This window comes from Chinchilla lanigera, unplaced genomic scaffold, assembly GCF_000276665.1.
Source record: "Chinchilla lanigera isolate Chin_1 unplaced genomic scaffold, ChiLan1.0 scaffold00059, whole genome shotgun sequence".
NCBI lineage: Eukaryota > Metazoa > Chordata > Mammalia > Rodentia > Chinchillidae > Chinchilla > Chinchilla lanigera.
The window spans coordinates 2,217,544-2,242,287 of NW_004955460.1; positions in this window are offsets into that span (position 1 = coordinate 2,217,544).

The following is a 24,744-nucleotide window of genomic DNA, read 5'->3' on the forward strand; positions in this document are numbered from 1 at the left end:
TAACTGGTGGGTGTCCAGTATTTTGTCCCAGCAGTGAGGAGGTAATTAAGGCAGGGACCCTCCCTGAGAAAGTTTCTGGAGGGGAAGTATTCACCAGAAATCTGGCAATCACATTCTGTTAATCTCAAAGGGACTGCACCACTTCTCATGACTCTCAAGGGAATGTTTTCATTCATCTGCTTAAGAGAACTCAGGAATTTGTTGGGGGCAAGGGACTCCAGACCCAGATTATAGAAAGCCTACAAACTGACTACTAACATCAGGTATGTCTTTGATCAGAATGTGAAAGCAGACAGATGTCATTTTGGGGTCCAACTCCTCTCCTTACAAGTGTCCAATTGGAGACCATCCCTAAAGTCCTCACCTTTCCCATAGCCAGAGACACTCACTCACAGGAGAAAAAAAACTTCAGGAAGAAGACCAGCCCTTTCATAAAGCATGGGGATATTATGGAAACATATTTATTAAGTACTAAGAAATTCATTTAATAAACCAGTTAGACCTATTAAATAAACAATAGATACTTAATTTACCTAAAGTCATCTCCAGAAGATTTAGATGTGGGTTTTATCATCCTGTTCTCAGCATGCAGGGAAGGTTCTGGCAGGAGCAACAAAATGCTTGGCCAGGACAACACACTAGAAAGACAGAGGCAGAGATTCACTGCCCTGCCCTGCCTCCTCTTGATGTCAGGCAGCATCTTGTCCCAGAATTTACACAGGTACAGGAAAATACTTATGAACTTCAAGCTGTGGGTGGCATAGTGCAAAAATGCCTGATTCCTACGCTCTTAAGTAACCCTGCTTTGGAAGGCTGAACTCCATTGGTTCTTTTTTTTTTTTGGTTTTTCTCTGGTACCAGGAACCGAACTCATGACCTTGCGCTTGCCAGGCAGGCGCTTTTGCCGCTGAGCTAAATTCCCAGCCCCTCCATTGGTTCTTCTCTGAAAGGGATGGTGGCAGTAGCTGTCTCAAATAAACACTGGTTATGTATTCTCTACCCATAGCCATGGGACTGAGCTTTTCCTTTCAATGTGTAAATTTTCTGTATTGATTCCTTCATAGTTTTTCAGTTTGTCTGGATTTGTGTATATTGTGTGTGTGTGTGTGTGTGTGTGTGTGTGTGCATGTGTGTGTGTACTTGCATGCAGAGTTGTGCACTCACATAGGTTTATATGATCACACTCACAATAAGAATCTGCAAAACCCTTTACCCAAAACTTCCTGTGAAAGCCCCCTGTCAAGGACCTGCAGAATAGCTGACCTTGCATTTTGTTGGAGACTCCTCCTCTGGGGACCAGCCTTGTCCTTCATCCCACAGGGGATGACACACCCTGTTCAGAATTTAACAGCTGATGTAGAGAGCCTCTCCACAGGCTCTGCCTTCTAGTGAGACCTATGCTTTCTGATAACACGAGGATAAAATCCAATCACAAGGGTTCAGAGCCCAGCAGTCCATGATATCAGCGTGTACGTGCTACTAAAAAGGGCTTAAGCATCCTGACAGGGATGGAAGCCAGAGCCTTGATGTCACTTCCCACCCAGTGTCTTCAAAGGTGGAAGGTGCTGCCAGAGAGGACAGCAGGGAGATAGTATGGTCTTCAGCAGTTGGAGGGGACCCCCTGTGTGAGGAGTCTGCACCCCAGAGTCGATCATGCTCTTGTTTCTGCTCCCAAGCAAGAGCAGAGTCATGTATCAGCTCAAAAGTTGTACAAATTGTGTTTCTAATGTCTGCAAAATAACTAATTAAAAATACAATGGTGGAAAAATATGTCTGACTTTTATATGGTCAATAATTTGGAAACTTCCCCAAAATGATTCACTATATTCACCAGCTTATAGTACTACTCAGTAGTCTTGAAAATCCAAATACCAAGCTTGGTAATAAAAAATAGAAGGTAATATACTTAATCGCATGAGATTAAGATCTGTTGCATAATGAAACTACCTACAAATACAATTTAAAAATTAAAGTTAAGATGATGAAAAATATTAACAGAAAACATGGCAAGAACTAATGTTCTAATACATGAAAAGACAGAATGTTTACAAATAGGCACTAAATTCTAGCCCACTATTAAAGACAAAAAGAAAATAAAACTTCTATGAAATTTCCACTGTATCATTGTTCAGAATTAATGCTTGTTTGCTCATCTTGCAGTGTTGGAAGTTAAACCCATGGCGTTGACCGTGTTAGGAAATTACTCTACCATTGAGCTACAACTGCAAACCTATGTAAGATTTTAAAAAGGAATATTATTCAGTGCTGGCAAGAGGGTTTTGCAGTGGTCATTCTCAGACCCAGTTGGGAATTAAGGCTAGCATAAATTTTATTGAAAGAATTTTGGCAATATGTAATATAAGCTGCAAAAATGTTATCCTTTGACCCAGAAATTTCCATTCTGAAAATAATTTCTAAGAAGTAACACATGTAAAATTTATATGCAAATATATTCATTGAAAAATTATTTGCAGTTTGAAACAACCTCAAAGTCCAATATAAAAAAATAGTCAAAGCAATTATGTTGACACCTTCAGCACCTACTAAAGATGAAATTATTGAAGGACATAGACTAAGATGGGTAAACACCTCAAAATATTATAATAGAAAATATATTGTGATAAAATAAATAGCGTATGTAAAGCATCTTAACTTCTATTAAAGATGTGTAGTCTTACTGTTATTACTGTATCATCATTTTTTGTGTTGGTTGGTTTTTTGTTTTGTTTTGTTTTTGTTTTGAGACAGGGCCTCACTACGCAGCTCATGCTGGCCTTGAACTCATTATGTAGCTCAGGCTGGCCCAGAATTCATGGCAATCCTCCTACCTCAGCCTTCTGAGTGCTGGGATTACAAGTGTATGCCACCATGCTCACATAGTCTTGCTGTTATTTTTTTTAAAAATTCAGTACAGTGAAAGATGACTAGAACTGCAATATTTATTAGTAGTATTCCTCTGGAGTTGGTAACCCAGGTTCTGTAGTGAGTCCACAGACTCAGGAAGAATGTAAATCATTACATGCATGAAATGATTGAACTGATAGTGAGAAAAATAATAATAATGCTGGAAGGTAAAAGTTGCTCTGGACAAAACTTTCAAAGGTGAAACCTGGGTCCCCTTACATTCCTCATTACATAGTATGTGTTGGATAGGGGGAAGATTGGAATTATAGGTGACTCTCAACTACTGACAGGTCATCAAATTGCTGAGGTGGTGACATTCCACTCCTGGGGAAGTTAGAGAAAGAGCACTAGAACAAAAGGAGTGCTTTCTCTCTAAGTTCCCTTTCTATGCTTCTGAAGAGAAGGAGAAATTACTCACTCAAAATCTGTGTAGAACAGCATCTTCAAAGCACCTGCAAGCCTGGGAGAAGCGCTGCCTGCCTCACAGTGTTGTTCTTTCCAGACCAGTCAGCAAACAATCCACAAGCACTGTTTCTGTTTTCTTCCAAAGACTTAAGTGCAAAATGTATCTAATACACAGTTCTAACACAAATTGTCCTTTTGCTCTTACACCCGGAGGTTAGCCGCTTTTACTGCCTTGTATTTGAGGTTAAAAATATACCAGGCTGAAAGAGTATATAATGACAAGAAAAATAAACACATAATTGTGACTGATTATTTGAGGTGGAACAATATACTTTCTAAGATTGTGGGCTTTGGAGTCAAACTTCATATTTGAATCTCAGTTCCTCTGCTTATTTACCTTGGGCAAGTTGCTTGATTTCTCAAAGCCTCAAATATCCTGCAACTCAAGCTAGTAGCCTGTAAATCATTTAGAACATGGTGAGGGCTCAGAAAATGTGAGCTCGGATGCATGTGAATGTTATAAAAATTGGACAGTAGAAAATATTTATTTGCATATTTTAGATTTTCTGGGAACTGTGCCAGTTTCCAAAGATACAAGGATTTGTCCACTTACTCAAGAAAGATGTGTGTAGAGCATGTCCTGTGTGTAAGATATTGGTCTAGGCACTTGGGATACAGCCATGAAATTACTGACAAATAATCTGTTTCGAGGATAGTACAGAGACCCAAAACACCAATCATGGTTCCCAAGAAGATTATATAGGATGTAAAAAGATGTTAATTATTTTAAAAGAAGGTAACAAAATGTGGTAATAAAAAGTATTAACTTTTAATAAAAAGTTAAATAGGATGGCAGGTATAAGATTTTAAAACATGGTCTTGCTTCCACCAAGCTCTTATCCTAGTGAAGAGGTGGACAGAACTGTCCCAAGTTGCCCTGGGACCATAATGAAGGTGTAATGAGCCTGCCTGGGAAAGGTGGAGGTGCCTGATTGGTAGAGGGAAAGCACTGTGTGGATGGAAGACAGGGAGGGAATGGCAAGCAGAATGAATGGCATGCACAGGGTCATGACAATGAAAGATAATAATACCTGTCACACTACAAGCAGCCAAGATGGCAAGAGGGCAGACCTAACATGCAACAGTTGTTGGTGACAGGAACTTCTTGGGTAAAACTAAAAGTTGAGTGGATCCTTAAGACAAAAAATACCAAGGAGTTATTGAAGAGGTTAAGCTGGGAAATAATGTACTCAGATGTTGATCCTAGAAGGCGGGCTATAGTCTGAGGAACCTATATATTTGGCGGTGAGATATTTTAGGAGTTAATGTAAATCCAGATGAACTGAATCAATGGTGGAAAGGCCCATAGAGAAGCAATGGATTGAAGAGATAGAGAATAAACTCGACAGTATTAGTCATCAATTGAATACAGAGGTGAACAGGGCAGAGAAATTAGCATGATATCTAGGCACTCAGCTTGGATGACCAAACAGCCAATAAATTAGAATATATGCTCCGGAGGACAAACACTTTATCAGTAAGGTGGAAAGGGAAGAAGATAATGAATCTTAAAAATATCACATTGAAGTCAATTCCACTGCTTAGAGGGAAGTCAAGGGATTAAATTTTTTCATAAATCACTTGCAAATGCATCATTTCTTTGGTAACACACAAAACATAGGGAGGGAGAACGTTGGATGAAGCACATTAAAAGCATTGCTTGAAATCTGTTAATATGATGCCTACATCTCAGAAAGACAGCAGGAGCCCATGAATCACCAGCACTTAAATCAACACTCCCTAAAGGAAGATGTATTCAGTATCCATGTGAGGCATGAGAGAGCAGCTCTTTCTGAGAGCCCCCAGAGCTCTGTGACAAGTAGCATGGGTTAGCTATGCTTCTGTGGCCCAGGGGCTACCAACACCTACGCCTTCATCAGGGTCACTATGGACTCCACTGAGGGATACAGCTGTCACCACTCCTCACTGCTGATTCTGAATCCCCACCAAGTCATGGGATTTTAACAGTCTCTCAGATCACTAGTTGCTGCTTTACATATTAATAAATAAAATCTCAGCAAGGTTGCAGGAGTCATTCAAGGTCATAGGACTGACTTGTGGCAGAGACAGGACCAGATTTCAGATGGGTTAGTTAAAGAGCTTTGAGTTGCAAGTAGAAAACACCTGGTTTCAAGTGGGTGTAAGTCACATTTATCATCTCACTTAAGAAAAAATTCCAGAAGTAGGCCTGGGTCTTGGGGTGAAGCTATCAGCAATCCTCGTTCCTTTTTCTCCCTCTTGCTTGCTCATTCCCCACCCACAGGTTACCTTTATCCTCAGGGGTCACAAGTCAGCGCCAGCAGGAAGAGGAGCACAGTTTTTTTCTTATTCCTACCCATCAGAGGAGAAAAGATATTCACTCCAATCAGGACTAAAGGTCAGCTCCTTCAGTTTGATTGGTTTAACAGAAATTCCTTGGTACCTCTAGACCAGTGGTGGCAAGTGTATGGCATGTAAAGTGCTCTCTGTCCACACAGGCACCTAAACACCCCAGCCAACATTTGACAAATTATCAGCATGCATACAACAGCGAAGATCACATTAATCGGGCAGAATTATGTCAAACGCAAACTTGACCTTTCAATAAAAGGCTGTTTGTATCATTGAAATTTTTGTTATTGTGTTTTTCTTTTAAGACAAAAGATGTTAATGTAGGCGTTGCTGGTTTTAAAACTAAAACGTTAGTATTCAGGTTTTGGATTGGGGTAGTGCTGGGACTTTAAGATAAATCGGTGGGTTTGGGGATGCGGTTTGGGTGCTGGTCTCTATAAGGTTCTCCGTCACTGCTCTAAGCAAACAGGCATAGGCCATAGGCTGGTACTCTTGGGTTACTTGTCAGGTGAGTTCTTCAGCTCGACCCTGGGAAGAAGAGGAATGGGATTACTGCCATTGCCTCTCTGATCAGGAAACATTCCTGGGGCCAGCTTTCACTGAAAAATGGAGACAATAAAGCAGAAAGGATGTTCTTTTTTAGAATTTTATTTTTAATTATGCACCTATTTATGGTGTTATGGCCTATGTTTCGATGTTCTCACAAAGGCTCATGCGGTTGTAGGTGGGGCTTTTTTAGAGGTGCCTGGATCTAGAGTGTGTGAAACTGGAATTGATTCCTGGTGCAATGCTATGCTCAAGGGCAGTAGGATTAAGGGTGTGAGTGCTATCTGCCCTAAGCAGCCTGGAAAAGATATAAGATTTGGAAAGAGCTGTGGTCCTCCCTTATTGCTTTGCTACCTTCTGCCCTCCGTGAACTGTTTTTCCTCTGCAATGCATATCTCTCATGCCACCTTGTCTTGGAACTAACCTATTATGGACTCAAATCTCTATAAACTCTAATCTAAGTAAACCTTTCTTTCCTTAACTTGTAGGTGTTAGGTATTTTATCTCCTTAACAAAAGTAACTAAGACACATGGTGTATACTATGATGTTTTCATATAGGTTTACACAGTGAAATAATATGATAACGACTCTAATATGCTCAATGATCACCTCAAATAGTTATCATTACCATTTTGGTGAGGAAATTTTAAATCTTCTCTTACTACTTGTTCTCAAGAGTGAAAAGTTATTGAAGCAAATCAAGATTCAATTAACACTCCGGTAGAAGTTTGGGGAATGAAGAGAATGTTCTAGACCTTCCCGGTTTAATACAGTAATTTCTAGTCAAATAGAGGCAATTTCTTGGGGAATTGAATTTTTTTTTTTCACTATGTAGTTTAGGCTGACCTTCAACTCACTGTGATCCTTCTGCCTCAGCCTCCTGAGTGCTGAGATCACAAGCGTGTGCCCAGTTCAAATATTTTCTTAAATTAAATTTAATTCATTGACCTTTAAGAAGCATTAGGATTAGAAAGCTGAAGATAGATAAGAGTGACAGGAGGTAAACAAAGTATCCAGCAGCCTAGTCCTTACTGCACTTACTCTAACCTAGCTCTTCAGCATAGAGTCCCTCATGACTGGTATCACTCACAATTATTTTTCTCTTTGTATTATTTTCACATTCACTGCATCATCATATCATGATATCCAGTGTGAAACTCAGAATCTGATGAGAGTGAAAGGAGAATGACAACTCTTTAAGAAAATCAAGGCAGAGGAATTGGAGGAAGTTGTGAATTCAAAAACTTCCTGCATGCTACAGGGAGATATAAAATGAGTTTTTCAGCAAGACAAATTTCCCCCAAATATAAAAGGTCATTTGTAATCAAAAAATGATGGAGAGTCATAATGCTTAAATTCCTGACAAAGTTATATATCAATGACATCTATTAAACTCAAGGGGAAAATGTGAATGATTGTTGTAGAAACAACATTTTAAAGGAAATTGCCTGGAGATGGATAAAGAGCAATCTTTCACAAAATAAATAAATACAAATGTGTAATCAAAGATGATTGCTGTGCTATCAAGTGACTCTCTGTGCTTATATTTAATCAAAGTTCTGAAAAAAAGAGGGCCCTGTTTATAGGGGAGCAAGACCAAAGCCAGTGGATATGGTGACTGTATATTCTGATCTACTTGAAACAGCTCTGTGTCTGTACTTGTTGCTGGGACATAGTTATACATAGTCCTCTCTTTCATTGCCAGAATTATCTGAGTTTGGACAGTAAAGCCTATGGTCATTCTACTAATTGAACAGGAAGATCCAGTGTGGTGGATTCCTTTCTGGTGGAAATAAGGATGCATCTGAATCTCCAACAGAGACTTTGGGCCTTGAGTAACTTACAGGGACAGGCTCTTAGCATAGCTGGAAGCCATCATATTGCGTGGCAAACAGAAGCACATTCAGCAGTGCCATGGAATTCCCCCTTGTGTTTCCATGATACATAAAGCCCTAAACTCTGAGCTGCACTTGATATCAGTAGTGCTAGGCGAGGTAAGTGTTAGAGATCAGTGGACATTGCCACTCAGACTTATGTGACCTTCCTTGAAATCTGATCTCTTTGACCCTGATCCTAATTTCTCAGATGCATGTCACAATGACCACACTTTCAAGGTGGTCATTAAAATGTTACCTCATTTGTATTAACAAAGAACATAAACAGCAGAGGAAGACTGGGGTGTTTGTTTTACATTATGTGGTGGGGAAAATATACCAATATAAAAGAAATGTAATGCAAAAGAAAAAGAGACTGTATATTTAAATATAGCCATTTTAATATGGTTACACCAATTATCTCCATCAATAATTGCCTTATTTTGATTTCCAGTCTTTAAAAAAAAATGTGAGCATTTCTTATTATGTTTTATAATACATGTCACATATCCAGGAGAAGGTATTTATATTACTATGGTAAACATTGGTCTCAGGTCCTTTCATTTACTTGGTGTGGTGGATTGACCACTGGTGGTCAACTTATAACCCCCAGCTGAACTGAGTAAGCGTGATGCTGGGTGTGGGAGGCCCACCTGGGGATTGTTGCCAGCCGTATAAGAGGCAGAAATGGAGAAGACGAGGCCAGGCTCTTGGGGGTGGAGAAAGGCTGTTGGAGCTGGTGGAAGTTGTAAGGAGCTGTTGGTTCTGTTGGAGGAGCTTGTCATGCTGGCTTTCCTGATGAAGTTGGCTGTTTTCATCCTTCAAGGAGCTTGGGACCTTTTTGGTATTGAGAATAGCTCTGGTTCACTTTGGGGGAGCTCTGGTCCTTGAGCATTACTTCCTGGCTCCAGAGGGGAAGAAGGCGCACAGCTCAGTCTCCTGAAGAAGCTTGCTGCATTGGCTTTCCTGATGGGAACTCAGCTGTCTTCACCATTGGAGGAGCTCAGGACCTCACTGTTGCTGAGGATGGCTGCGGCACCTTCCAGAGGAGCTCTGGTTCTTACTCTGAGCATTGCTTTCTGGCTCCAGTGCAGATCCCTCAGCCTGCTAGCACAGATTCTTCAGCCCACTGGCACAGACTTCCTAGATTCCACCACTGACCTTTGGGCCTTCCCAGCGCAGATACGTGAAACAGGCTGATTGAGATAATGTTATGGGCTCCCAGGACTCGTGGGAGGCATTGTTAGGAGCTCTAGGCCTTCAGCTGGACTCATGCAGGACATTTCCACGGGATCCAGGCCCTCAGCTGGATTCCTTGGTCTTAGTGTGTGGACAGATCTCCTGCACTCTCTTGTATATCATTCTTTGGGTGACTATTATAAATAATCTTATAAAATATGTGTTCTGTATTGTATTGTTTCACCTTGCACAATAACCCCCAAACCAACACACCTGGTAATCCAGTAGCAGAAAATTCTTAAGCAGAAGTAGAACCACTGTGCTTTTCTGCAGGCTCATGAAAATATATGGCTGGCTAGAAAATGAAATCACCAGCACTCCATGACATAGTTGCACCACTAAGGAGCATGGACACAACACCAGCACATGGAAAATGTTGTTTTTTCTTTTTCATCAAGCCATGCTTAAGTACATCATGGTTAAAATAGCTCTCCTTGTTTTTTTTTTTTTCTTATTCTTTTTCCTTTTCTTGCTAAGCCTGGGCTGGAACTTGTGATACACCTGCCTCCGCCTTCTAAAGTGCTAGGATTACAGGCATGTGCCACCATGCTCAGCTCTCATTGTTTTTCTGTGCTTCTGCTCTGTAGCTGTGTGTTGTGTAGTTCTGTGGTGCTCTGCTTTCCTTAAAAGATGAAGAGGATGGCTGAAAGTGCAGCTGCTGGAGTGTCAAAATCAAGGCAGCAGTTGTAAAGGCTACTTACTGGGATAGAGCTAACTTTTGTCTGCTACTCACAAGTTTGCCAAAGCCTCCTTCTGAAGGAGAATTTGAATGATGGTAGCTTGGTGTCCTGTTACCCAGTGCAGAAATCTTTCCTGAGATGTCGCTGATAATGGGAAGTTTTCTGGCTCACTTAGTCTATTCAAATGTTGGCCAACTCCAAATTTTACTTTAAAAAGAGTCTTCTTTATGTTACCTTCAGTAGTTATCTAACTTCCTATAGGCTGCTTATTTGGCCTTAGCTCTGCCATTTGGACCAACACAGGGAATGTCTCACATCTCTTCCTATGGAAGATTTAAAGTCAATTTTGGCAGGAAATTACATTTGGCCATTTTCCATCTCCTTCGTCAAACGATCCCTTCTTGTGCCTTTGCCCAATGGTTTAACAGTTCCACCATGCTGCTTCTCCCCTCTTTCACTTTGTGACTGTTTCCAGGATTTATGGATTAGAATTACAGATCTGACCAGTGCTGAATCCAATGGAACCGTGGCTTCTCCTTCTGTCTAATAGATGTCAGTTGGTGGTATATAAAATCGTGCATCTCTTTTTTCCCAGTAACTATTACGAGACTGCCAAGAAGATCCTCTATACTACTCAAGCAGTGCTAACAATGTCCTATACACTATTCAAGTAGTTTAAGTGGCTTCCACTAAGTAATTAGAAGTGCTTAGTTTTGACTGTGAAAACTAAACTGACGAATCCTCAAATGACAAAAACTAATAGAAAATAAAAGCAAAAGCTTAGAATCAACTTTTAAAATTCTGTAGAAATTACTGTAGAAATGAATATATTGAATGTGATTTTGAGGTCCTGCGTAGGGTTTTCTGATGTGACACAAATACCATTGAAATTCATTTTGAAAAGGGCACACTACAAATGTCAGTGATCGGCTACTCATTTAACCATTGGTTACTATTTCATCTACTCTTTAGTCATTTAGGTGAAGATGTAAATTCAAACCATAATCTTTTGTTCTGAAGTTTCCAGCTTCCTGGCTTTCTTATGGGCAAATGTCAGAGGCCAGAAGAGTCAGACTGAGTCAAAAATAAAATCATTTAATTTTTCAGGAGATACAAAATGAGCAGTTGAGGAAGGATGTGCCTTTTCTCAGAGACAGATGATTTCCAAGGAAGGAGGACCAAGTCAAGTGTGTGAGTGACATAAGCTGTATGAAATTTGGCTGGTTGAATCAAGTCCATATTTGTTGACAAGCCTGCTCCAGTGAAAGGGCCAGAGCAATTATACAATGGAACCTAGGAAAGGCATTCCAGAACAGACATTCAGAATGCAGGGGGCATCTGGGTACTTTAAACATTCTGTGATGTGACTGACTGTATCAGGAATGAGTTCATGACTAAAGATATTTTGAATAATTGCCAAGTTGATGGAATTGTTTGAGAGCCAGGAATTAGCATTCCTTAAATTGTAGGATCCCGGGCTTGAATCACTGAGATCAAGAGGTTGCTCTTTTCTCTAATCTGAAAAATGTCCTTTAAAATAGGTAAGGGCCATAGGCAAGAGCATAGAAGAAATTTACTTATTAATCCTGTCATCACGGTATGATCACTATAAAGGTTAATTGATTGGATATCTTATAGCTAAGATTCCCGTGAGAAAAAAATGAGGTGCCTATGAGATCTGGCTCCAGTCAATAAATTAGCATTTATAGATAGTCCTTCATATTTTCAACCAGTAGTGGATTGGGCATTTGAATGAAAATCCATACAGAAGACATAATCTGTAAACTCAAGTAGCATAAACTCTAGGTAATGATGCAAGATAAATATATTTGGACCAGTAACCGAATTGATAAAATTGAACTCTACTGAATATTTAAATGTTAAATGGTAGAGTCTAAATTGTCAGTGATGAACTCATAAAAAGGGGTGAGTAAAAAGTGGCTGATTTGGGGTTGTGAGGGAAGGGCTGCTTCAGAGCACCCAGAGATAGGGTGCTATTCCACAGGCAGAGGGCCACTGTGAAAGTAGCCACAGAGAACAGGAATGACCTAAATGAATGGAAATGTGATACAGGCTGAATTTTTATTTTTTAATATTGGCAGTTCTTAAAGTAATATAAAAGCACAGTGAGATCAGCAGAAGTCTATGAGAGTATGCATTTGGAGAGTTTTATGGTATGACATTGAATGGTTATGGACACTCTCTAGATTCCTGGGAAAGGAATCCACCTTAATTAAGCAAACCAAGGTGTCACCTTGATCAAAAGACCAAGGTAGTACAATGAATCATTTAGGAAGGTTGACCTGGTAAATGATGTGAGGTGTCTTTTATAGAAACAATGGAGATGTCAAGGAGGCCACCAAAGCAGCCCCAAGTGCATTGTGAATGTGCTGTAGGAGAGGGAGAGAAAGAAGGAACGAAAGCCATGTGCGATGGTCCATGACTGTAATCCCAGCACTCTGAGAAGCTGAGGCAGGAGGATTGCAAATTTGAGCCTGGCCTGAGGGTTGGGGATATATCTTAGTGTGAAGGCCCTGGGTTCAATCCTCTCTCTGGTGTGTGTGTGTGTGTGTGTGTGTGTGTGTGTAGTGGTGAAGGAAACAAAATGGTAGGATATCATGATCACTGGCTGGTTACAGGGGACCGCTGGCCAGTAAGTCAAGGTAAATTTAAAGTGTGTAGGACTAAGGACCAGAGCTTCTGTTAACAGGAAGTTATAAGGCAGGGAGGAAGACAACTATGGTGTCATGAGTTTAAGGAAATCCAAGTCAATAGATACAATAAGTCACTGGCAGTGTGGAAATATAGTTTGGGTAATGATTTGCAGGGGCTCAGGCTGTCTTTCCCACTAATAAGTATAGACAGAAAACATAGACCTCTTCCCTTGGTGTTGAAGTCACTTTATTTTGTTAAAGTCCTTTTCATGTCTCTGTTCTAATGCACACATGCAGAAACACATAAAACCTTTTGTCACAACCTTCTGTCACAAGTTATTCCTTGAAATTTTTCCTGAAATTTCAAGCTTTTCTTCTGAAATTGAACTTTAAAACATGTATTCAAATTCAAATACATTTTTAGAGAAGACAAACAAGAATTCCCTGGGCATAGTAATTGATTTTAACCAAGTTGTTAAAGTCACAAAATCAGGAAGACCAATTAGAAAATACTAAGCAAGACTGGCAATCTGCCTGGTGGTTTCACTGCTGCTTGTCAAGTCTCCTCTGACCATTTGAGTCAAGGGAGAGAGCTCAGTGCTCCAAGCTGAACAGCTGAAAAGTCATTTACAACTTATTTCCTATTTGCATAAACACTGAGTTTCCATTTTTAGATTATAGGGTCTTAGTAGAGTAAGCCTCTGTCCCATCACTGTGTTCCTTGCATGCTCAATAAAATACTTCTTGATTTTTTTAATGGTCTGTTTTGTTAAATTTTTTATGATGTGAGGTGACAGTCAAAAATGTAAACAAGAACTAACCCTCCTTCCTTCATGCAGCTATTAGCACGTGACAGCAAGCTTTGGGTGTCCAGTAGATATTTGTTATCCTTCTAGTGCTCTATTTTATGTTCAAGAGATTCCGTGTTCTATGGAGCTGATCATGCCTACCAATATGGAAGCCCCAAAAGCTGTGCAGCCTGCAGTCTGGAGGTGGGTGTACCTGAGACACTCCTGTAATGTGGGATCTGGAGGGATGGATGCAATGAGACAGCAACAGTACATAAAAAGTTTTGATGGCAGTAACCAAATTCAATTGCCAGGAGCAGAAGTGGTGTCTGGGCTCAGCTGTCCAGGCTGGAGACAGTTCAAGCAGAAGTGTCCCATGTTTACAAGAAGCCACAACAGGAGACCTCGATTGGCCCAGTGATCTGGCTGGCTGCCATCACAATATCTAGCTGTCTTTTTTTAAGGTCCAGTTTTGCAGTCCATTCCTCTATCTTTCCCTTATTCCTGAGAAGCATGTAATATTTCTTCACTAAAATTTTCTCTGAAATTATCAGGAACCAGTTTCTCTGCCTAGTTAAGAGTTGGGGATTGTTCACCTATATGACATTGCTATAGTATTTTAAACAGCAGAATTAGCGATCTTGGGACGTACTCATGCTGGCACACCTTTGACCTGCAGCAGCTTCCGTTTAACAGGACATAAATCAATCGTACTATCATTTGCCCTTGAGAATGGAGCACGCCACCACAGCTTCGTGTATCAACAGCAAGCTTAATACCAGAGTGGTCATGACACCCTAAGCTCACTCAGGGCAGGTTCACCTGAATCCTCCTCACCAGGACAGCAGCAATGGAACACTCACTTGGTGATGTGTAAATAAGGAGAACTGTGTTTGAGGAGGAAGGACGACTTTCCTCTGCCCTCAAGGAACATCTGTTTATTTCCCTTGTTTGTTCATTCTTTTAATAAATATTTATTGGACACTTGCCTACTAGGTAAAGGGATACATTCTTGGACTGGATAAGCATGTGGTCTGGCCAGGAAGATTTCAAGGAGGTCAAGTGAGCACTGTACAGCGTGGTCACTGATGTGATGTTGTTATGAACCAAGTGAAGTTCAAAGGGAAGTAGGACCTAGCTTCACCAGGGAGGGGATCAATATTTCAACATAAGGGCCTGCTGCTTAGTCTTGCAGGATGGACAGGAACCGGCAGAACATTTTGGACAGAGGAAAAGGTATGTACAAAGACCCTGAGGCATGAACCAAGCGCATGTGGTCAGAACGCAGAGCCATCTGGGGAGGGGAGGGAAGGAGAAGACAGGCATTTGGCTCTTATAATATAGACAATGGGGAACCATGGAAGAATTTAGCAGTCAACCTCAACTCTATTTTTACTCAGATATTTCTTCTCTTTTCTTCTTTGCAAAAAGCCAAAGTGTTAGATTCTGTAGTGCATGCAGTATGGTAAGCACTGCCTGGCCCGTACAGAGCATATCATATTATTGGGTCTGATATTTATAATAAGGGCACACATGTCACTGATGTGTTCTAGGTTTTTGTGTAGGAAATTCTCCTTCTGAAAAGGTCAAAGCTTTGTGCTTCTTCCCAGTGCGGGCTCTGGCTTGCTACCACGCTTGAGCCTGTCCATCTGTCAGGAATTCCCTTGGCTTCCACTTCGTGGGGAGTTGAATGGGAGTATTGTCTTCCCAGGTAGTTGCTGGCTGTCAGGAGCTGGGAACCTTTCCTTTTATACTTTGTGTGGATGGGTAAAGAGTTATGTGGTAGGAGTGGGTGAGTGGGCAAAAGGAGATGAAAAATTCAGCAGCATTCAGGGAAGATACACAGTCATTTGCTAAAGATAGGGGTATTGTGCAAGTGAACAAAGTTTATTTTTAAAGGGCAGCTCTTTGTGACAATACAGGAAAAGTTCTTTAAAGTTTATTTGGAAAATGTGAAACAGCTAAATTTACTTACAAAGCCAGTACCTCTTCCAATATGTTTGGTAAGACTATGTCTGGGCAGTGATACAGAGGGCGAGGAAGGGAAGGGGGAGAGATAGGATGATACAAGGAGCGGGAGACGAGGTTAGAGTTTGCTGGGTGATCCTTATGTGTAAGACTACTCTGAATCACTCACTGTAAGTCACCATTGCTAATTCCTTCAACTTTATTACAAACCTTCTTAGATGACAGTGACAGTTATCCCTGAGCATGACCAGATTTCAGAGAACATGGAGTTTCAGAAAAAAAAAAAAAAAAAACCAAAAAACTTATTTCTACCTATGAAAATACAAACAACAAAGCCTTCAAAAATAAAAGAGCACTCTGCATACATAGATACATATTTACACAAATATATATGCATTTATTCAATCTCCCTACCAAAAATGTAAAAGTATATTCTAGGAGCTCACATTCAAAATCATAAAGAAAGGAAAGATCGTGAAATAGTGAGAAAGAACTCTTAGCAGCCCTAGGAGGCTGAAGCATAGGGAATAGGTCAGAGAGTGGCATGTAGTGGCAGTGTCTTATCAAATCTAGTGCCCCATAGAAAAACCTGTGGAGACAGGGTCCTCCAGGAGGGACTTAAGAAGCACGGTCACATAATCAGACTTCTCACCAACAGAACTAAACATGGGTGGATGAACTTGATCATGGAGGAATAGAGATCATTGACAAGGTTTTTATGAGAGTTCGTGATCAAGGATTCAACAGCAACCATGGAGCAGACTTAGACGTAATGATTAAATGCAATGTAGGTCAGGTGGAGAGAATAAGGGTGGTGATGGCTGAGAAAGTGAGAGATATCCAGGATGTTCCTCAGGGATAATGAGGCAAACTACTCCATCAGTCATCAAAATAGGAGCCATAGAGGCAAGTGTAGATTTGGTAGTAGTGGTGGGAAGATAGTTAATTTCTTTAGGGGCAAGAAATTTTAAGTATTTTGTGTCTCTTAAGTATCCTACATTTGGAAAGCAGGCATAGCTAGGCAACAGATGAAATCTTGCATATTGAATTAAGTCACCAAGATTGAATCTATGAAGATTTAAGACCAAAGACACAATTTTATGAGGTGCTATGTTTTTAGGACCATTAAAGAAAAAAGAGTTTATGCAAGACCCTAAAAAGGAGAAGTCAAGAGAGCTAGGAGGGGAACTGGAGGAGGGAGCAAGATTTCCTGGACATAAAATAGAAAATCTTCTCATGAATGAAAGGGGTCGAAAGGGAAGTTGCTGTAGTCAAGTAAGAGGAAGAAAATCCTCAGGCAAGGCAGAAGTTCTTTAGTAAAATTACTCTGATAAGGACAGAAATGAATGAGGGTGGGGTCTCATACTCAGGGAATAAAAGGGAGATAGCAAGAGAACACAGTTCCTCCAGGGAACAGGAAGAGTGGCTTGCACACTGTGAACATGAGTTTGCACAGTTGTGAGAAACCCACCTATGTTCATCAGCAGTTGATAGAGGACTGGGTAGATCCATAACACAGGAGAGGGAAACAGACGAGCATCATTAATAGGTTGTGGTAACAGAGAAAGTCAGAAGGCCCAGGATGGGTACAGGGATGAGTTTTGACTGAGAGGAAAAATATTTCCTTCCTCAAGACTGCAAAGAAAGTGCCAAGTATGGGTATAGATTTTCTTATAATTTGTGGTGGTCACAGTGCTGAGGAAGACCAGGTCTGAGAAGCATGCTGAGTGCCTGAGAACAGAGTGGGAAAAGGTGTCACGCTAGGGAAAGGTGACAGTGGGAATGAAGGGGAAGCTGATATTGAAGGGTAGTGCTGAGAAGGACTGCAGGGCCAGCTGAGGCTGGAAGTCCTGAAGCTATAATGACATTTGTCGGTGGAGAACTTTGAATTTGCTTCCTACCTATGACAACAGGGAAGGGAGGAATTGGGGCTATTCTAGGTTGGGTGTAAATCCCTCTTATCCAAGAATTCTGAAGCTGGAATGCAGCTGGGACTGTCAATTAAACAAGCACTGTGAGCTTTGCTCCTTCATTTGTATGGAACAGAAGTTTAAATACATAGAGACGTTAGGTAGATAAGCATACACTAGAAGTTGACATTGATGTTATGTTTAGAATGCTTTTACCCTGTGTAAATCCCCATAGCCAAATTTACACTTCATTTTTTTTTTTTTACAAAACAGAAAAATCGGGTTCCTAAATCAAACCACAAAATAACTTTAGCAGAAGGGCCTTGCTTTTCCATTTTACTGCACTTGTTAAAGTAAACACATCACTTTAAGGATGAGTTAGAGAGATAGTTAAGCAGGTGGCCAACTGGTGTCTCAGTTATCCTGAGGGACAGCAGTCTGGACAACTGATGACTCACACTAGGTTGGGTAAGTCGGCAAGCTCAGGAGTCTGGCTGTAAAGTCTCAGGGCAGGGATGTGTCTCTGTGTGTGTGCGTGCGCATGCATGTAAAACAGCCAGCAAGTAAGTTTCTCTGAGACGTATCCCTTTCATCGGCTTAAGGGATTCTGCAGGAACCAATTAAGCCCTGCGTGTTTTTCACCAGAGATGAAAATCTGGCAAGCAATACCTTCTAGACTTCTTTAAGAAAGAAAAAAGAAAGAAAAGTAATATCCAGAGCTAGGATTCCATTTGCTGAATTTTATTCATATCTGACTTTTTGTTGGGATAAACACACTTTATCCTGTGTATGGGACATTATGAGTTAAACAGACAAAAAGAAGACAAGTCTTTCCTTGACAGCATGGCCCAAGCAAGCCTGTAAAAGATGCAGAAATGAGAAAGTTCTTGCTCATTATGTCCCCTCAAAATGTGGGGCTAATTCTGTAGCTTATGGTAGATGCTTGTTTCTTTTGAGGACAATCTCTTACAAAATTCTGGCTATATGACATGTGACTAGGTTTCTTGAGATTGTATGAAAAATTTACAGATATCCTGCTGGTTTCCAAGTGCCCCAAATTCTTATTTGACTCTTTTGTTACCTACCTTAAAATATGACAGCAAAATATCACTCCAAAGCATTTCAGTTTGAAAGGTGGGAGAATTCTTTGTAACGACTCAGTTTCACAATCATAGACTCAAGAGTGTGTGGGGAAATTTGAGGTCTGCCGTCCTAGAGGTTCTGTGTCTTAGCACAAGATTCAGGTTGAGTCATGACTAAAATACCAAACCAAGTATCCATGCAAGAAAAGGTAAACATAGTTATATGTAAATAAATACTTAAAAAACACAAAGCAAACCATTGACAATCAAAATATGAACTACAAACTCTGAAAAATATTTTCAATCCAAGTGGCAGATAAAGGACTTAGTCCTATAATATGTAAAGAACTTTTAGAAATAGCTCAAAAGAAAAGTGGGGGAAAGCTATGAATAAGTTCTCTACAAATAACACATCCCGTGGCCAATAAATATCAAAAAAATGATCAACTTCAATGCAGATAACAAAAATGTAAAGTAATAATAAAATATGGTAACAACCAAACTGGCAAATATAAGAAAGAATGGGATCAAACTGAGTGGGATGTGGAGAAAGTAGATTAGTTTGGTATTGGGTATTAAAATTAAAAATACAAGTCGGGTGTGGTAGCACACACATGTAATCCCAGCACTTGGGAGGCTGAGGCAGAATGATCACTGTGAGTTTGAGGCCAGTTTGGGTTACATACTGAGACTATGTCTCAAAATAAACAAACAAAGAACAACACAAAAAATTAAAAGTATGCATCATGTTTGACCCAATAATCTCAGAGCTGGAAAGCTAGTCCACAAAGACTAAAGCTGATATTAAAAATATTAGTACAAAGGTGTTAATTGTAGCCCTGTAAGTAATGCCAAGAAGCTGTAGAACGAGGGCTAAAAATAGGAAAATAAATAACATTGGAGCTTAGTACTACAGGATATTTTCAAGATATTAAGTAAAATTAATGAGATCAATACCAGTTGATTTGGCAGTTTTCCATACATTAAGTGGGAAAAAAAACCAAAATGTTGGAAAGTGTGCATAATACATTCTGAAAAAATGACAAAACTATTATTTACACATATGTCTTATATATATATGTATATATATATATACATATATATATATATATACATAAGACATATATACATCTCATTTTTGTATGAGATTACATTAACATGGTGAAAAATTAATAAAAGTGTGTATCATGTTGGTAGCACTGATTACATTCATTTGGAATGGGGAGAAATAAGTGGATAAAGCCCACATATCTTACTTTCAGTGATGATGGGAAAACCACTTCCCTGGTATAATTCAGTTTATGTCAAGATATTCCCATGTGAAATATTCATGTAGCAATGTATGAAACATTGACCACTAAATGTTTATACATTTATATTTGGTGAGATTTCAGATTTTAATTTCCTTGTATTTTTCATATTTCCAACAGTTTATTTTTACAACTCTCAGAGGGAAAAATACCTGTGCTTGGGTCCTGTACTAGCCCATGAGGAAAATTTATAGTGATTGAGCCTGATTATGCAAATTTTCTGTAGGGTTCTGTACATTTACAATGACTCAACTAGCAGACAGCCCTCAAGGGCATCCTTGAGAGATGCTCTTCTGGCTTTTCTGTTTGTATGCGTTCAAGGACGGGGTGATCATTACCAATCAGGGAAGCTCTTTTCTTTCGGGTCAGCTTCCTTTGATAACATTGGTTTTTCTTCCTGTTCATGGGTGGGGAATTGTTTCCCGTGGCCTCTGAAATGATACAGGAGCCTTCAGGTATTTGAGAAGAGCTATCCCTGGCAGCCTGTTCTTATAGTAACATTTTTTAGAACAAGGAGACTTGAGTATCTGAGGAAAGAAATCATATTTAGACATCACAAATAAGTGTTATTTATCATCTGAATTGGGATACATTGAAGAGTGTAAAGTACACTGGTTGGATGGTATCCTGGGTCACCAGACAAACCGAAATGTCTGGCCATACCCTCACAAGTCAAATTTCCTCTGTTTGCTCTAGACACCTAGCAAGTCTCTGCTTCAACTAGCTGTACGGCATATCATCAAAAACCATCACACTAAAGAACACAATAATCAAAGAATGAGAAATTGGCCAATCTCTGAATATTAAGTGAATTCAGATGCAAGAAATTGCCCTTCTTGGTGGCTCTTTAACTGGTCGTTAGTTTCTAGGACACAACCACTTTAAAGAATATTTCCATTATTACCGTCTTTTTTATGTTTGTATGCATAACTTTCTATTTAAAGGTCATGGAGAATTTTTCCGTCTTCATTTTAATGACATATGAGTGCTAGCTACAGCCTCAAAATTCTGTAACACAGGCTGCATTGTCAGTGATAATAAGTACAGAGCAGAGAACTCTGGGAAGCTAACCACATGTTTATGGGCCTTTAAGCTTTATGAGTATATTGGCAGCTCTGGAGGACCTTTGTGAGATCATGGGACACAAAGTGAGAACTATTTATGAAGTCTCCACTTCAGTGTGGGCCTTTGTGGCACAGTCAGGAGCTGAGATACCCCCACACACACCCCCACCCCAAATGTTTAATCCGTTCTTTGTCCATTAGGGTGCAAATGGCTTTGAACACTCGTTTGTTTTTTCAGAACCCCAGCTATAGCCTGTTCTATAGATCAAGCCAAGTGATGGGTGGAAAAAAAAGGTTAGAAAAGATGTTTAGACCCCATGGGGACATTGACATCAGTGCTTGATTGTTTCCATTCTAAAATTTGGTCAGATTCTGAAAAACAGCCAGTCACCAGCAACAACCAAGGTTTTTGTTTACACTTGCAAGAAGCTTCTGAGCATAGCCGTGCCACTTCTTGCGTTCTTTGGCTGTCCGTTTTATGGTATAAATTAATGGCCTTCTTGGTTTGGCCAAGAAAGCTGAATTCTTCTTCTCAGAGTCACTTTTCCATAGCGAGACAGTCATCCTCAACACATCTTCACTCCTACGTTGGCAAGAAATAAAGCAAAGAACATGAAAGTTCAGAGGCCTGGAGAAGAATCAGGTTTGAAGTCTTGGCCCAACCCTTGTGCAGAGAGGCAAGTGTGAAAGCATTGCCTCTGGCTGACAGGCTTCCTGGTGAGTAATTGGTGCCAGGAGCTGATGTGACAATGTGGGTACTGGGGCTGCCTGGTCCTCCTCTTCCTTTTCACGTACTGGAGTGTGTTTGGTTTGGTTTTATGGTGACCACCCGTCTCGCATTCCATGGACTAGTCAGCCCCACAGGCAGTAATTGGACTATCATGTTCCCCTATACTGGTTCCTCCCATTTCAGGCTCACCCACTCACATCGTCTTCTGTCAGCTGTTAGCCTGGGGATTTTGGTATTCCAGCTCTGCCATGACATTCCCCACAGAGACACCATGAAAGAACTTAATATCAGGTGTAAACAGCACTCCTGTATCCCATAGTCAGCATGCTGGACTTTATTCCTCAATCTTCCTTAGCCTCCAGTATTTTTTCCCCATTTGGGTGGTAGAAGGTGAGTGGCTCTGAACACTGCCTCTTATGCCCGTCACTCCTTCTTCCTGCCCTGTTCCCTACATAGTACTCTTTAAATTTTACTCATGACTTCTTTTTCTGTTCAAGGAATCTAAACTCTGACTTGTTTCTGTTCAGACGTCTGGCACGATTTGTTGTAGACAATTTGACTATGAAACAAAATGTGAACTGAATTCTTGGGATGTTTGCAAGATCTAAGGAAGGACATGAGTTTGGAATCCTTTGACCTAGCTACTTTCCCATTGGTGGGATAAAATATCTGACACTTACAGTTTAAAGGAGAAGAGGTTTATTTGGCTCGTGAGTGGGTTCAGTCCATGTTAGCTGGCTCCAAGGGAAAAAAACAGCCCCCGGATAAGTAGAGCACCCCTATAATCCCATTGCTTTCCAAACATATGAGGCTTTGGGAGACATTCTAGATCTAAACCATAACATTCTTCAATCTATATATTTTGAAAGTTGTGTCTACTTACAGCACTCCTTCTTCTTCACCAATAGACTTTTACTGAGTGAAGAAATACAGGCTAATTTCAACACGGGAGCAAATAAACAGAACAATCAGTAATGCATTTTAAATCAAAATAGAAGTGAGCTTTAAAAAAATAAATTTTGTATTTAAATATTTGTACCACTAATCTTTTCTGCTGCCTAAAAACACAAAATTGACTCTGCTTGTGAACTCATTAGTCACTACAATAAATATTTTTTCCCTGTTTGACTGGAAACCAAATGAACTGGACTAAATATAAGCAGTCATGTCTCTGGAACATTCAGCAACATGGTCAAGGTGTCTGATATGTGCTTAATACATACAAAGACTCTCTCTACAAAAATGAACACTCTGGGCATTTCTGTCTTAAGTTTTTAGATATTTTTCTTCCCTTTTCCCTTTTCCATTGCCTTTAGTAATACCTGGCTAAACTTTTAATTGTTGAAAGATAGCTAGATTTTGGAACTTTGCCCCCCTCAACAGCAAAATAAACTATTCATTCAATTCCTAATTTTCTTATTTATTCCACATAATTTTATCTTTTTGGTAGCTTTTAGGATGTGAAGTGCTCAAGATACAGAACTACAAGACAGTTCTTGCCATGAGAAAGTTTGTTATCATTAAATATGCTACGTATACTCAAATTGTCTCAATGAACGCAAAGAAAGGTCCACCTCTAAATGTGATTCTTTCTCTGTTTATCACTACTGAAAGAAAACCCTCGCTTCAGACTGAGTTCATTAAAGGTCAGTTGGGGAAACAGACAGCTTCATGATAATAGGCAGTGTTCACGCATAAAGGAAATTTGAAGGAAGACACTAATCTGTTCTCTGAATCCAAGCTTCCTTAAAACCTTAACTTTTCTGTTTTCTATATGAGTGTTTCAAGCCTTCTGAGCTCTGATAGAACTTGTTTCACAGTTTACCCCAATTAGAATCTACCAAGGTCATCTCTAGCCTCTATTTCACCCAACTTTTATTATTATTATTATACTGATTCATGCATATTCATTGTACAAATTAAACCATTTCATTGTGAAATTTCTATCCATGGATTCTTTGATCACATCTACCCTCCTTAATGCCCTCTCTCACCCATCATCACCCTCTGTAGTCCCCTTCATCCTACAGATCCTCTTCTACTTTCATTTCATTCCCCTCTCCCATAGGGTCCACATAGGAGAAAAACATATGTGGTACTTGTCTTTCTGAGGCGGGCTTACTTTACTTAACATGATGATCTCCAGTTTTATCCATTTTTCTGTAAATGGCAAAATTTCATTTTCCTCTGTGGTTAAATTGTGTATCTATACCACACTTTCCTTACCTTTCATCTACTGACAGACACCCAGGTTGTTTCTCAACCTTGTCTGTTGTGAATAGTGCCACGATAAATATGGATATGCAGGTATCTCTAGGGTATGCATCTGACTTCTTCGGGTATGTACTCAGAGCAGTTCTAGCTGGATCTTATGATAGTTCTATTTTTAGTTTTTTGAGGCACCCCCATGCTTTCCAATAGAAGCTGCACAGTTTACATTCCTGCCCACAGTGGACAAGGTTTTCTTTACTCCTTCATCCTAATCAGCATTGCTATTTTTAGTTTTCTTTAAAATAGTTCTTCAAATTGGAGTGAGATGGAGTCTCAGTTTGATTTACATTTCCATAATGGCTAAAAATGTTGAGCATTTTTTTGCATAGGTATTGACTATTTATACTTGGATTTTTTTTTTTTTTTGAGAAATATCTCTTCAGTTCATTTGCCCATGCCTTAGTTGGCCTACATTTTTGGTGTTAAATTTCTTGAGTTCTTTATATATTTTTATTTTAAGGCACTGTCAGAAGAAGAGCTGGAAAAATTTGCTTACATGCTATAGGCTCTCCACCATATTGATAGTTTCCTTTGCTGTGCAGAAATGTTTAATGTGATATAATTCCATTTGTCAGTTCCTGCTGTTATTGCTGAGGTACTAGAGTCCTGTTGAGGAAAACATGGCTCATATCAATAGCATAATGTGTTTCGCCATGAGTTTCAGAACTGTAGGGCTTGCACTAAGGTCTTTGGTCCATGAAGAGTTTCACTCATCCTTTTATATTAGATGAGCAACCCTTGACTCTTTTAGGGTCAGTTACTCTATCTGGATGCTGTCAGTAATTTCTACTCCATCCATGTATACCCCACTGCTTTTCTCAGTTGGGCTACCTTTATTGGTACTAAATATGCTCAGAATCTTCCCATACAAATTCTTTAATTGATTAATGCTCCTTTGATTATAATTATAGGCTATTTTTTCTCACC